Source organism: Peromyscus maniculatus, chromosome 3 (assembly GCF_049852395.1).
Source record: "Peromyscus maniculatus bairdii isolate BWxNUB_F1_BW_parent chromosome 3, HU_Pman_BW_mat_3.1, whole genome shotgun sequence".
NCBI lineage: Eukaryota > Metazoa > Chordata > Mammalia > Rodentia > Cricetidae > Peromyscus > Peromyscus maniculatus.
The window spans coordinates 78,889,784-78,905,223 of NC_134854.1; the positions used below are offsets into that span (position 1 = coordinate 78,889,784).

A 15,440-nucleotide genomic window follows, 5' to 3' on the forward strand; every position below is an offset into this window, starting at 1 on the left:
GGTAGAAGTTCTATTAAATTTGGCCAATGTGTATAGCTTGATCTGTTTGTGGGGCCCTTAGCAGTGGGACCAGAATCTGTCCCTGGCTCATGAGCTGGCTTTTTGGAACCTGTTCCCTATGGTGGGATGTCTCACTCAGGCTTGATGCAGGAGGGAGGAGCTTGGTCCTGCCTCAACTTGATAAGCCATGCTTGGTTGACTCCCACAGGAGGACTTACCCTTTCTGAGTGGACGGAGAGGTAAGGGTAGAAAAGAGGTGGGAGGAGGGAACAGGAGGAGAGGAGCGAGGGTAAACTGTGGTTGGCATGTAAAATAAATAAAAAAAAAATTCAATAATAAAATTTGGCCAATGTTCTGGTGCACTTTGTTGTTATTCTCAAGTGGAAACAGTATGTTATCACGTAATCAAGCTGGTCCCTACCTGCCTGTAACGGAGCATTACATCCAAGTTCTGCCTTTGCCTCTTTTCACTATAATGCTTGGCCAGTGGCCTAAGCTACTTGGCTACTTGGCTGTGTCAGAAGGAAATTAGATTATAACTGAGGTGATTAACCCAATTCTACATTCAGTAAGCAGAACTTCCTTTTCTGGGGTTTGGGCCACAAAGGGTAGAGGTTGTAATGGCTACAGCCTCTTTTTAAGCCCTGAAGAAGAAATTAGCAAATGAGCTTGGGTCCAGTGGTTAGATATTATTAGTAACTGAAAAACAAAACACCAGGTCCAATGGTGTAGCATGGCCACAATTAGGATTAAAAGATTTCCTGAGACGCCCTGGGCTATTCCACACTATCCTCTCCTTTCCAGAGGAAAACCCCTCTACCATGGATGCTCAGGTATCCATATAATACATTCATACTGGTTGACCACAAAGTGAGCAGCTGCTCACTTTTGCATGTTAAACCACTCCGTGAGGTAGCATGGCATTATTATCCCAACTGGCTGAGGAGGAAAACATTAGATAGTCGGCCAGTTCCACACAGCTACTGAATGGCTGCCCAGTCCTTAAATCCATACTGTAAACAAAAGGCAAGTTTTCTGGTGGTCCACTAGCTGCCAACTCCTGGCTTCCAGCTCAGTGCTCTCACTCCCAGACCCCAGCGTGCTATCTGGCCTGCAACGTCAGTGTCACCTTGCATGGCCATTGCCCTAGAACTCCATGAGACGGGCATTCATAGTCATCATTTCTGTCCACAAAATCATTCAAGAGTTGTTGGAAAACTTATAAAACATTTAAAAATCTATCTTTTTTTCTGAGCCTTTGCAATCACCCTCTCTGTCCCAGGTGATTAAGAAATCTCTAATCAGGGCATACTAAAACACTACTTTGTATCATCTATGGAGCAAAGGTCTAGATGGAATACATTCTGTGATTCTTTGCTCAGCATGGAGACACCAGTGTGAAAGAGACTTAATTTGTGTCAAGTATGAACTCTGTTAGAAAACTAAAGGTTATCAGTGAATGTAAATGATGTCTAATTACTTTTGACATATTAGTCTCCAAACGATTTTATGTAGTAATCAATTTTTATTTCATGTTATCTTTTTATTTCTCACTTTGTTGAGATAGGATCTCACTCTATAGCCAGCCAGCCCATGGTGACCTGGAACTCACTATGTAGTGACCTTACCTCAGGCTCCCAAGTGCTGGAGTTACAAGTGTGAACTAACCTGATTTATAGTTATATTTAACCCTCATAAAAACAATACACAAGACAGAAAACTTATATGGCCTTTGGGTCTTGCTATAGTTGTGATCTTAAATGTCCTCCAAAGGCCAGTGCATTGACAGCTCAGGCCTTGGGGATTGTTACTAGGGGATAGTGAAATCTTAGCTGTATGACAAGGGAGTGGTCCTCGGGTCACTTGGGTCATGCCCTTACAGAAAAACTGTGGGACCATAATCTTCCCTTCCTCATTCAGTTCTTTGACATGAGGTGGCCAGTTCTGTTCTTGCACATGGTTTCCTCCGTTAACACATGGCACCCACCCTGATACACCTGGTCATGGACTGGAGCCCTGAAAGCTATTAGCTAAAACAGTGATTGAAATCTGACTAACATGTCCTCTTTTCCAGGATCCCATCCTAGAAATACTCTTGATTGCGGAGAATGGCAGACATGATTCCGTGACATGATGGACTCTTACCTTTCTGCACCTGGAATTCAAGTAAACCCTTCCTTCTGCAAGTTGCTCTCCTCATGGTGTTTTACAACAGCAACAAAAAATAACTAGGACAGCAAATTTGAGGACAAGGGAAAGGGCTTAGCCTTTTTATTTATTTATTTTCTTTATATTTGTATTAAGAATTTTTTTCATTCATTTTACACACCAACAAAGATCCCCCTCTTCCCTCCTCCTGCCCCCCCCTGCATCCCCCTCCCAACCCACTCCCCACTCCCATCCACAAGAAGGCAAGGCCACCCATGGGGAGGCAAACAAATCCAGTAGAGGCAAGTCCAAGCCTCACCCCCACCCAGCATAGGTAGTCAGCTCCCAAAACCCTCTCCTGCACCAGAGATGGATTCTGATCCTACTGCCAGGGGCCTCCCAAGCAGATCAAGTTATACAACTGTCTCACCATGCCTAGTCCACTCCCATGTAGGTTCCACAGCCATTGATCCAACTTTCATGAATTCCCTCTAGTTTGGTTTGGTCATTCCTGCATGTTTCCCTGTTATGATCCTGATGCTCTTGCTCATAGAATCCTTCTTCTCTCTCCTTGACTGGACTCTTGGAGCTCTGTCTGGTGATTGGCTGTGGATCTCTGCATTGGCTTCCATCAGTCATTGGAGAAAAGCTCTGTGATGACAGTTAGTGTATTCACCGGTCTGATTTCTGGGGCAAGCCAGTTCAGTTCAGGCACCCTCATAAGTGGATAGTAGATATAAAGCAAAGGTAATCAGGCAACAACCCACAATTCAGAGAAGCTAACTAACAGGGAAGACCCAAAGTGGGATACATGGACAGCCCTGGGAAAGGGAAATAGATGAGATTTCCATGAGTAAACTGGGGATGAGGGATGGGCAATGGAGGGTAGGGGACAGGGGATGAGAGCATAAGGGAATGGGATGGTTGAGCTGGAACAGGGAGGGAGGGGGAAAGCAATGAAAGAGACACCATGATAGAGGAAGACATCATAGGGATAGAGAGAAACCCAGGGCTAGTGAAGTTGCCAGGAATCACCAAGGATGACCCCAGCCCACAAGAATAGCAATAGTGGAAAGGTTTACCCTTTTTAAAAGGTTTACCTTCAGACTTCAGTAACTCAAAACAGTGAGGTGGTGGTTCAGACTAGGGAGCAAATAAAACACCCTTAACAGCAGAAATGGTCTGGGATTATAGAGAAATGGAATCATACCCAGAAATAAAGGGAGTAAATTTAGTGCTAGTGCATTTGGTAGATTGTATTCAGAAAACTGGTTTTTAGTATACATAAAAGGTAAGTGTGGGTCTGGATTTTATGCTAGATATAAGAGTAACCCCAGAGGTGTGTGAGAACTAGATATAAAGGTAAAATCATGAGACATGAGGTAGAATATAAAGTTTCTAAAAAATCATCAGGGTGAGGAAACTTTTTTTTTTTATAAAAAAACAAACAAACAAAAAATCCAAAGCACAAGCCATACAGTAAAAACTGATTTTGACAAAATCAAAATTAAAGACCTCTGTTCAGTGAAGGTTTCCGTAAAATATAGTAGCATATGGGTGACAGATTAGGACATATTTGCACCTGCAAAAACCAACAAAAGATTAATTTAGAAAATACAAAGGACTCTTAGGAACCAGTCAGAAACACAGACAAATGGTTGAAATCACTGGATCCGCCCTCTAGTTCACCACCAGAGAGAAATTAAATCAATCTATGGCAGTTGGCCTGTTAGCAATGGTGTAACTTTCTGTCTTAGAGACTTGCTGAGACCTCCAAATGCAGTGTCTCTTTGAATTTTTTTAAAAAAAAAAGATTCCAGGGTGCTATACACATCCATAACACCACAGATCCCTGATCACAAACACACTTTTGCATAAAGCAAAGTATACTCATTAGTTCTTGACTCTGGCCTATGAATTTCATCAGTTGACAATAATTCTGAAATCCAGTGGATTTGTCAGGCACTCTTATAAAAGTTCACAAGAATCAGTAGTGAAAAATAGTGCTCATAATGAAATTGTAGGTGAAGGTGTAGCATTGGAGCCCCGAGAAATCTCCTTCTGTTTTGTAAAGAACAAACACAGTCAGATGTATGGCCTGGTCCTTAAACAATGTGTAGGAACCATACAGGCAAAGAAGTCAGACAAAATTCACCCCCCAAAGAGGGATCAGGATCCTCCTGGATGTGATGTGTGGGAGAAATAGCCCTTTAGGGTACTTGAAAATGGCATGTGACATGTCAGATCACTATTAGATATAGGAGTGAATTGGCATGATAGGATCCCAGAAAGCAAGAGGACCATCAAAGGAGCAGGTATAGCGGAGAAATATTCAGACTTGAATAGGTAGTGTCAGTACATATGGATAGAAAAAACATCTGAGAGGATTTAGGAGGAAGAGGTGAGAGGACCTGGTTATGATGAGGATGAAGAAGGCATAAACTAAGGATAATGCAACATTTTGGGGTTGGATTTAGACAATGATCACATTATTGAGAGCTGACATACAAGGGAGCATTTCCTGCAGTTTATAATTATGTTTGTAAATAAAGAAAAGTCATTGGCATTTATGTTCAGAATCTCTAAAAAAAAATCACAGAAGCAAGTATTTACTATTGATGAGTGTGTTGTTTCCAGTGCATCTTGATCCTGTAAACCTTGCTAGGAGCAGTGAGAAAATGAAGAAAAAACAGAAATATAGCACACATACAGTAAAGAGCACTCACCTACAGACATCTCCTACCGAGACTAGCTAACTCCTACTCCTACTCCTCCTGTACCATATGTAACAAATTCAATGAGTTTCCAGGTTGTTGTGATAGTTTGTACCACTCCATCAGAGTCCTGTAGGCGAGTGATCTCAGGCTGTAAATATCTGGGAGGAGGAAGTTGCAGTTGCTAGTTCTTTTTTTTTTTTGGTTTTTCGAGACAGGGTTTCTCTGCGTAGCTTTGCACCTTTCCTGGAGCTCACTTGGTAGCCCAGGCTGGCCTCGAACTCACAGAGATTCGCCTGCCTCTGCCTCCCGAGTGCTGGGATTAAAGGTGTGCGCCACCACCGCCCGGCGTTGCTAGTTCTTTTACACACTGGTCAGTTATTCATAAACACCCATACTTGTATACTCTGTCAACATACATAGTAGGACCATAGGAAGGCTTTCAGCCTCACCCCAGAGGGAAGGCTTTGCCAAATTCCCATGGGTTTGAGACATTGATCATGCCATAGCCATGCCCATGTCAAACAATACACATTCAATCGGGGCTTCGTCTCCTACTAAAATATTCGCTCAAGGCTTCTTCCACTTCCTATAGATGTGGTAAATGATATTATGGAATACATGAAGGGCACAGTAATGATATGAGGTAGGGGACATTAGCACTGCCTTGAGAGAGATATAGAGTAAAAGCTAAAATGTTAAACTCTATACACAACTACATGGGTTTGAATCTGGTTTTTACTCTGAGTGCTAATGTTCCTTCATCATGGGCCTTTGGTCCTTGTCTGTAAAACCAGATTACCTATGCAATATGATTGGTATGTTCTTTAAATCAGAATGCAGTGCAAGATGTAAAACAGGTGAGCAAAGGACCAAAGGGAGATCTATAAAAGATGTTGGAAGCCCAGCTCTGCAGGTGTTGAGACCTTGGTGATCCTGTGATCATATCAACAGGGTGTGGAACCTTTAAGAAGTGGAGCCTAGCAGAAGGTCTTTAGGTCATGGGAAACACTGCCTTTGAAAGAGATTAAGGTAGCTCTTCTGAGGCCTCTGAGTTGGTTCTCAACAAAAGAGTGTCACAAAACAAGAAACCCAGTCATTTTATATATTCCTTGGCTTCCTATCTGGAATTGCCTCTCCCATGCTCCCGACCTTTGATCCCATACAATACAAGTCTTGGCTTCCTATCTGGAATTACCCCTCCCATGCTCCCGACCTTTGATCCCACACAACACAAGGTGATCGAGCCAGGAGAGACCCCATTAGACACCACACCTTACAGCAGCAGAAAACTTTCAAATACATGGGCTAACCTGGAACCTGTCAAACGGGGGAAAAGTGAAAGAGTACATGCAATTTCATGAGGCCCGACAGAACAGATGATCTGGGGAAATTGGATTATTGCAGGATCTCTGGAAGGTACAGTGTGTACATTTAGTGTCAGAGACAGTTGGAGCTGGACATGGAGCCCCGTGAAGCCTTGGCTTTATTAAACAAACTCTGATAGTTTTTGTGGCCCTCCATTCCATTGCCAACCACTCCCCTCTCTAGGCTTCCTTCCCTTATTTGTTTGTCTTGAATGGTTATTCATCAATTGACATGGTTGGTTAAGATTTTGAACTTAACAATTCTCCCCACACCAGTTATGATTCCTAAGACAAAAAAAAAATTTCCTTGTTAGAACATCCTCTGGTTCCTACAGCATCATGTTTCACCTTGTCCACCAAGAAGGACCTCACATTGCTCAGGACTCAACTTGACCCTTAGATGTGACATCCTGCATTAAGTTATTAGGTAAGCCCTTGGTTTTCTCTTGGTAACTGTTCAGATTTTCATATTCCCTGTCTGGTCTCTGTTATATCTGAGGAGGTTCTTCCAAACTCCTGTGCTCCTTGATCTTGAGTAGTCATGTGTTCAACAAGATATAGCTAGGAACAGTTAGAGTCTAGCTGCACTTTTAAGGGTATGAAATGGAATGATTACTTCTGTATCTTGCTCATGCTCTTTGGACTAATTGACTCTAAACCTATATTACCAAGCAGCTCCACCTCTCTGACAGGTAGCTGGAAAGCTCAGATAATGAGCATATCATTTGCTTCATAATCTGAAGTCTTTTTTTTTTCCTTTTGAGACAGGGTCTCACTATATATAATTGGCCGAAGTGGAGTTCACTCTGTAAATCATACTGGCCTTGAACTCACATGGATCTGCCTTGTTTGCTTCCAAAGTGCTGGAACTAAAGTCATACATTACTCCCCAGCAGAAGTCTCTAATCTTTATAGGAACTATTCAAAAAGAAATATTGCCAGACAAACTGAGGACAGATAGACCATCTAAAAGTAAACTGAAACTTTAGGTTGCTAGCAGAAAAATAAAAAGTGAGTCTAAACAGAGAAGGGAGAGAGGAACTGCAAAAACCAGGTTTTCTTTCCAGAGCAAGAAAGGTCGTGTTCAAGGTCGAGGGAAACAAGCTAATTTAAAGATTGTGACTTGATCACTGGCAGAGGCTGAGGAGATGGACACAGAGAGTTTGCACAGGGGCCATCCCAAAGCACAGCAAACTGACCACAGGCAACAATTGCGAGGAATTATTCTGGAGGGTCTGTGACCTTGTCAAAAGGACAGCCAGGCTAGGAGACAGAAGGAGAAGCTGTAATTGTCCCCATGTGGCTCTTGGCAAAGCGTACTGCCTTTTTGAGCCTTAGGTTCTCACATGTTGAACGCAGGTGAGGAAAGAAAACAAAGCAGTTTTCCTGCCTTCAGTACCCAAGGAAGTCCTTAGAAACCAAACAAAACAAAGGGGAAAGTGCTGCTTGAGGCTGCAAAGCCAACCCAGAGGGCACACAGTACAGTCATTACTGTGATGGCACAGGGGAAGAGACGTCAACAGAAGCAAGCTCTTGATTTTCAAGCATTTGCTCATCTGTGGGAACAGGGAAATATCAAGGGCAGAGGTCTGACCTAGGGATAAAGTTACCAATTCATTCCACCTTCCTTTCAGGGTTCTTATGACAATTAGCTTGCCAAGTTTCAACCACAAGACCATATGTTTGCTAGGTCACGTGGAGGAATGGGGTTTATTCTGATATTTGTTTGTAGATTCGAGCAGTGAGGCAGTTATCACGCTGGACAAATCCAATCTGTCAGGAGGCTTCCCTGCACATGAACGTGTGAAAGTATTCCAAATGCATGTGAATTAAGAAAAAGGTGTATTTATTGCATTTTGTGTGTATGAGTGTTTTGCCTACATGTAGTATACTAAGTGCTGCATGGGTGCCTAGTTCCCATGAAGCTGGAGGAGGGTGCTAGATGCCCTGGACCTGAAGTTATAGACTAGGTGATGGTGTGCTGTCATGTGGGTGCTGGGAATTGGCCCTACTCCTCTGGAAGAGTGGTGAGTGCTCTTGACCACTGAGTCATCTCTCCAGCCCACCATAGGAAGTTCTCAGTAGGAGAACCCTAAGTTCAAGTCCTCCCCAGCAGACTTGTTGGTAAATACCTTAACCCTTCACAGGATGGTGTTCCTGATGATGACAGGCCCAGCAACTGGAAAGTCTTGAAGACCCTTCTGGACTGGCAAAAGAATATTCACATGTGCCAAGGATTGTTTTGGTATTTAATGGACACTAATAATCTAATTATTTTGGCAGTTGCTAACCGGTGATGTCATCCCAGCTAGGTTATTTGGTCAGCCAAACCACTCATCCATCTGAGCACAAAGAATAAGCAAAACACACTATTCCCTTAGAAGCTTTTCTCTCATAACTACATGTAACATCACGAAGTCCAGGCACTAATGGGGCTGGAGACACTGCTCAGTGGTTAAGAGAGCTTGCTACCCTTCCCAAGGACCCAAGTTCAGCTCCGAGCACCCACGTTGGGTGGCTCACAATTACTTGTAACTCCAGCTCCAGAAGATTCATTACTCTCTTCTGGTCTCCATGGGCACCCGCACACAATGGCATACAAATACACAGACACATAGGCACACATAAATAAAAAATTAATCTAAAATAAAATGTAGAGCCATTATTCTACCCAAATTCCTAAGTGGGGTTTCTGAGTTGTAAGTCAACCCATTGACAATTTCCCTGCTTCTCTGGCCTCTGCTCTCCACTTTACTTTTGTAGAGTTTGTTTTCCACACAAAGACTCCTTGGCATTTTCCCCAAAGGCACCACCCTATTCTGGTGTCTAAGGTGGTAGGTACTCTCTGCCTTCAGTATTCTCCAAGCAGTCCAAGAAAAGTTTAACTCTCCCAATTCCATTCATCAGGAAAACACTAATGCTTTGAGACTCACAAAGGGTGTTATCCTCAAGAAAGCCCCCCCCCGCCCCCCTATAAATTCATCCCCTCTGGATCTGGGCCTCAACATTTCTAAGTGAGCTCTCACAGCTAATCTGCATTTCTGGTACCCCAATGTGCAGGCTCCTTGGGGGAGAAGAGTGATTTGTTTATCTTCATATTCACTTTCCCAATGTTGGGTCCAGCATAAAGTAGAGCTCAGGGCATCTTCAGGGCACATAGATGCCAAGAGCCTCCTCCAGTTTGATTGATTCACTTCTGAGGTGAGTGTGCTGCCCAGGTCCCCTCTTTTGAGTGTCCCTGTTGGCTCAGGAAAACAAGATTTTCCTTAGAACAAATGGGCGTGGAATATGAAAATATCATGCAGGATTAGTCAAATGCTGTACTGCTTCCTCTAGGCACTTCCCTGACTGTGACTTTCAGACGGTTTCGGAGTAGAGCTTGTGGCAGGTGGATAGGGCTGGGGAAGGTGGGGGGTGAGCAGCTGGGGGACGGGTACACAACTTTTGGGGGACTTGTAAGCAGCTGTGGAGGGAACCCTGGTGAGCAGTGGCTTTGGAGAAACATTGCTTGTCCCCAGAACTCTACTCCAGCTGGGAAGGTAAGACTGTTTGCCAACTTTGTGTGTGAGCCAAAGTACCCGACATGTTCTTGTGGCTACCTGAGTTCTCTTGTTACCCTCCACCTATTGTGGTGACTCTTGGGACTGTAACCTGAATAACAGGCTGACATGGAATGCAGGCGAAATTGACCAAACCAGGGTTGCTAGAAACAAACAGGGCATCGATGTTGTGGGTGCTGAGGGTGTTGAAGAGTTCACTGGGAGAAACAGTAATTAGAGTTATAGGAACTAAGAATTCACAGGTGAATGGAGGGAGTGTCAGAGGAGCCAAAGATAGGACAGACAGACACACAGACAGACAGACAGACACACACACCACATGAGAAAAAGCTCAATTTCTAGGTTCCAACTGGTGGTGTTTGTGTGTGAGCATGTCATTCTAGAACAATTTTTAGAATGATATTTTAATGCATCTTTAACAGATATGGATTGTTAATTAATGAAACACCTGTTATACATTAATGAAGTTGAATGTTCCAACCAAACAGTAGAACATACTTGTGTGTGTGTGTGTGTGTGTGTGTGTGTGTGTGTGTGTGTGTGTGTGTGTGTGTCTCCATTACCGAGGAATAGTCAAGAATGTGGAGTGAGGAATTCAGAGACAAGTTTTTGTTTTGTTTTGTTTTTATAGAGAACCATTGTAGGGATACCTTTTTATTGCTTCTCAATAATGAAAAAAAATCATAATGTTATAAACACAGTGAAGGAAACTCTCTGCTTTCTCTAGCATCAGTAAAAATGAGAGGTGATGCAGTGGACTATTATATGGCCACTAAAATTAAGCATGTGTGTGCTTGAACATACAGAATGCGGTGAAATGAAGTCGCTCAAAGGACAGTGTTTGATGGCAGCTTTTGAGACGCTTTGCATGGATGAGGGCAAGAAGGAATATTACATTCACTTAGCTTTACCTACACTCTGCTCTTTTACAAGCTCACCATGAGCCAGCCTGATTTACTTCTTACATAAGGAACAATGTGAAGAGGGAGCGTACAAGAGAGAAGGACAAGGACCTAGAGAACAGACACCGAGTACCACCCAGAGCGAAGGGAAGGTGTGAGTTGACCCATTTCGTGGTATGAGTGGATGAAATCATTGTGTTAATTGAGAGGCTATGCAGTTTGAATAACTCTCAACAGACATTTGCTGCTAGATTCATAATTAAACGTTGATTTGCAATTAAACATTACAAATTAAAGTGTACTGTTAAAGGGAGGGAGGAGCATACAGTGAGGAACAGTAGGCCACGCACAGCAACCTGGACATTTTCCAGAGAATCGGGGACACAGAGCTGGGTACGATGTAGGGGCTGAGAGCTTAGAGATAACACCTTCTTTCTAAACCACACGTTCATCTGTTATTAATTTTCAAATTTAGAATGCAAAAAATGATGGGTTTCCTTGTTTGCTACATAGATACCGTTGTACTTTGCACATTTCATGTCTTGTCATTTTTACCCCTCTAATAATCATCTTCCACACCAAATAGTCCCTTTTCTAATTTCAAGTCATATGTTATTTATATATACACATATATGCATATATTAAAATATAAAGCTTGCATACAGGAGAAAATGTGATATTTTTCCTTACTCTCACTATTACCCTATTTTGTTCCCCCTTCCCTCTTCTTTAAGATTCCTTCTTTTTCTCTCATATTCTCTTTTCTACTTTCTACACACACACACACACACACACACACACACACACACACACACACACGCACGCGCACACTACACATTTAAATCTAGATTCTGCATATGAGAAAAATACGCAGAATTAGTCTATCTGAGTTTGACTTATTTTGCTTCACATGACAATATCTAGTTCTGTCCTGCAAATAGTAGAATTCCATTCCTCCTCATGGCTGAATAAAAGCTCTTGTGCATATGTGCCACATGTTCCTTCTCCACTTATGTGTTATGCATTGGTCTGGTACCATAGCTTGGTGGTTATGAATACTGTTGTGATAAACATGGATGTGCAGGTATCTCTGTGGTATGCTGACTTAGAATCCTTCAGATATACACCCTCAGATGGTATAGCTCTGCCATGTGGCATTTCTATTCTCAGCTTTCAAGAGCCTCCATATTGATCACCGTGGTGGTTTTAATGATTTGTATTCCTACCAGCACCATGTACAGCTCCCTTTTCCTGCATTTTTGCCAGCTCTTGCTATTTTCTTCATAACACCCACTCTCACTGGGGTGATATAAAGTTTCAATGATGCTTTAATTTACATTTCCCTGATGGTTAAGTATGTCAAACTTTTTCATGTATTTATTGGCCAGGTGTATATACTTGTGTGTGAGTGTGTGTATATATGGTGAATGTTTGCATTCATCTGCATATGCAAGTGTGAGTGCCTACACGGGTTTGCACATGTGTGGAGGGACAAAGGTTGACATAGTATGTCCTCTTTAGTTGCTATCAACCTTATTTTTAAGACAAGGTTTCTTACTAAATCTTTGGCTTGCCAATTGGCTAGATTGGCTGGCTAGTGGAGTTCAAGGACCCTCCTCTCACCCTTGTCTCTCTGACCATGCTGGAATTTCAGACATTCACTTCCCAGCCTAGCTTTTATGAAGGAACTAGGGTTCAAAACTCATATTCTCATGCTTGTATGGCAAAGTATTTCACTAACTCTGACCCATCTCAGCCCCTATATTTCTTCTTTTAAGAAATAATTCATTTGCTCATTTATTAATTGGATGACTTGTAGTAATTTTTTTCCCATTTTTAATCCTTTATAGACTCTAGGTGTTAATTGACTACCCAATGTAGAGTTGATAAGGATTCCCCAATTCTATAGGCTGTCTTTCCACTCTGTCAGTGGTTTAATTTGCTGTGCAGAAGTATTGGCGTGGCATGCAATAGTACTATTAACTCTTCTTGTTATTTCCTGAGCTGTTGGAGAACTTACCAGAAATTCCTTGCCTATGTCAGTACTTTGAAGCATTTCTATTATGGTTTTTCTTCTACTAGAGGTTTAAAAGTTTCAGGTCTTACATGAAGGTCTTTAGTTTATTTAAGTTGAGTTTTGTACAGAATATTAGGGGTCTGGTTTCATTCGTCCACCTTAGTTTTCTAAGCAGAATTTGTTGAAGAGGCTGTCTTTTTTCCATTGTATGCTTTTGGCCTATTTGTAAAAAGACGGAAGGCTGATCTCATACTACAGAGTGACAGTAGCACATGCCTCATGCACTTGTACAAAAACATGCTCCGGGATGAATGTATGCATCCACAGCCTTCTATCTTTTGACAAATGGACCAAAAACATAGATCTTTTCCTGACTTTAGGACATTTTTTGTTACGAATGTTTTAAAAATGTTTCTATGCCTTTAGATTCTCCTTCTTCCATACCTGTGATCCATGGGCTTAGTCTTTTCAGAGTGTCGTGTCTATGTTGGAATCCACACTGTCATCTCATTATTTTATCCCTGCCCTCGGTTGTTTTTGTTCCTCTACCTTGTCTTCAAGCGTACTCCTCTCTTTGGTCTAGTCTCTTGTAAGGGACTTTCCACAGAGCTTTTTATTGAACTTGTATTTTTCCATGTATATTATTTCAGGTTCTTTTTCATATCTCTTTATTGAATTCATCTTTCATATTTTACATAGTCTTTCTTATTTCATTCAGCTTGTGTTCACAGCAATGATTTTAATTTTTTTCTTTGATTTCTTTGAACATATTTAAAATCATTCTTTGAGTTCTCCGTCTGGGTGCCTTAGTTACTGTTTTATTCCTGGGAAGAGACACCATGACCCAGGCAATTTACAAAAGGAAGCATTTAGTTGGGAGCTTGTTTACAGCTTCAGAGAGTTAATGCATGATCATCATGGCAGAAAGCATGGCAGCAGGCAGGCAGTCGTGGGGCTGGACCAATAGGTAAGAGCTTACATCCTAATCCACAGACCAGGAAGAGAGAGAACAGGATTGGGCCTAGTGTAAGCTTTTGAAACCTAAAGGCCAACCCCCAGTGACACACCTCCTCTACCAAAGCCACACCTACTCCAACAGGCCCATACCTCCTAAACACTCCTAAACTGTCCACCAACTGGGAAACAAACATTCAAATATATGAGTCTTTGGGGACCATTGTTATTTAAAACACCACACTGAGATTTTACCCAACTTATAGTCATCAGATGCCAGAACTGGAAGATTGGTAGTTATTGGAGGAGTTAAAGTTGCCTTGGATTTCTGTGTTTCTCCTGTTATTGCATTGAAGTTAATGCCTCTGGTGTTATCTTTTTTTTTTTTGGTTTATTTTATATCACAAGTATTCTTTTAGTTAAAATATTTTTAGTGTTCATGTGGGCCTTGAATGTAGCAGAGCCAAGTGTATCATTCAGAAAATAGTTCCACAGTCCAGAAGCTCAGATGAATGGAATAAATGTTGATCAAAAGAGACTTATCTGTATCTATTGAGATGATATGGAGATTTCTGTTGTGGGGTATATTTATAAAATATATTGTATTTATTGATTTATATATGTTGACCATCCTTGAATCTTTGGAATGAAACCAAACTGATCATGGTTCATAAACTCCATAATGTGTTTTTAAATTCTATTTGCAAATATTTTTTGAAAATTTACATCTGCATTCATCAGTGAAGTTGGTTTATAGTGTGACTATCATATTTTGATGTTCATAATATTCCATCCATTTTAATGATCATAATATTCCTTCACCTGAACATCATATTGGAGAAATTTAGGTACTATTTTGAGAGAGAGAGAGAGAGAGAGAGAGACTGATTCTGGGAAGTATCAAATTTAAAATATTTTCAGAGAAAAAATTGCTACAGTACATAATATATGGACACTCCTTTGGAAAAGCTACCCAAAATATACTCAATGAGTATGCTCTTCCTCGTTTTCGTATTTATTTTTCTAAGTCTACCAAATTCAGTTGTGACTATAACACATCTCAGATGGTTCAGATCTCACGCAGGAATCTCAGGGGTCATGAAGTGTCTTATAAAGGGGACAGAAAGTTGTAGCTGTGTCCAAGATTGTATGCCTTGAAAAGAAGCAGCTTTCTTTAAGGGGCACAGGAAATAGATGAGGCCAAGATTTGAATCTAAGTCTGTCTCATTGAAGTTTATGCAATTGAGGGAGATAACAAAATTTGCCTGAGAGCTTCATGTTTTCAAAAATCCATGATTAGAGCCTTGCATGTCTGTTTACACATGTAGCTAATAAAATGGTGACTTGTGGAAAAGGTGTCTAGCACCCAAGTTACCTAACCCAGAGGTAACTGTGCAAACAGTGGTGCTGCTGTGACTAAGCACCATGATCAAAAGTAGCTGGAAAGGAAAGGGTTTCTTTGGTTCACACTTGCATATCACAGGTCACCATCAAAGGAAGTCAGGGCAGGAACCTGGAGGCAGGAGTTGATGCAGAGGTCATGGAGGAGTGTTGCTTACTGGCTTGCTCTTTGTGGCTTGCTCAACCTGCTTTCTTATAGAACCCAGGACCACAAGCCTAGGAGTGGCATCACCCACAGTGAGCTGGGCCGTTCCCCATCAATCCCTAGTTAAGAAAATGTCCTGTAGGTTTTTTTGTACAGCCCAATCTTATAAAGGCATTTTCTTGAGAGAGAGAGAGAGAGAGAGAGAGAGAGAGAGAGAGAGAGAGAGAGAGAG

The 15,440-nt window shown here is 41.7% G+C and overlaps 1 protein-coding gene across 2 annotated transcripts in view; it reads left to right on the forward strand.

Annotated features, from left to right (window-relative positions):
• The first annotated feature begins 9,594 nt into the window (after positions 1–9,594).
• The window catches only part of Itprid1 (ITPR interacting domain containing 1), a 144,733-nt gene continuing 138,887 nt past the window's right edge, over positions 9,595–15,440 (forward strand). Inside the window, exon 1 of one of the 2 annotated variants that reach the window (XM_076566851.1) lies at positions 9,595–9,768. The gene's annotated coding sequence lies outside the window, so the exon portion shown is untranslated. The remainder of the gene's footprint in view (positions 9,769–15,440) is intronic. The other variant, XM_076566853.1, reaches the window with a different exon arrangement.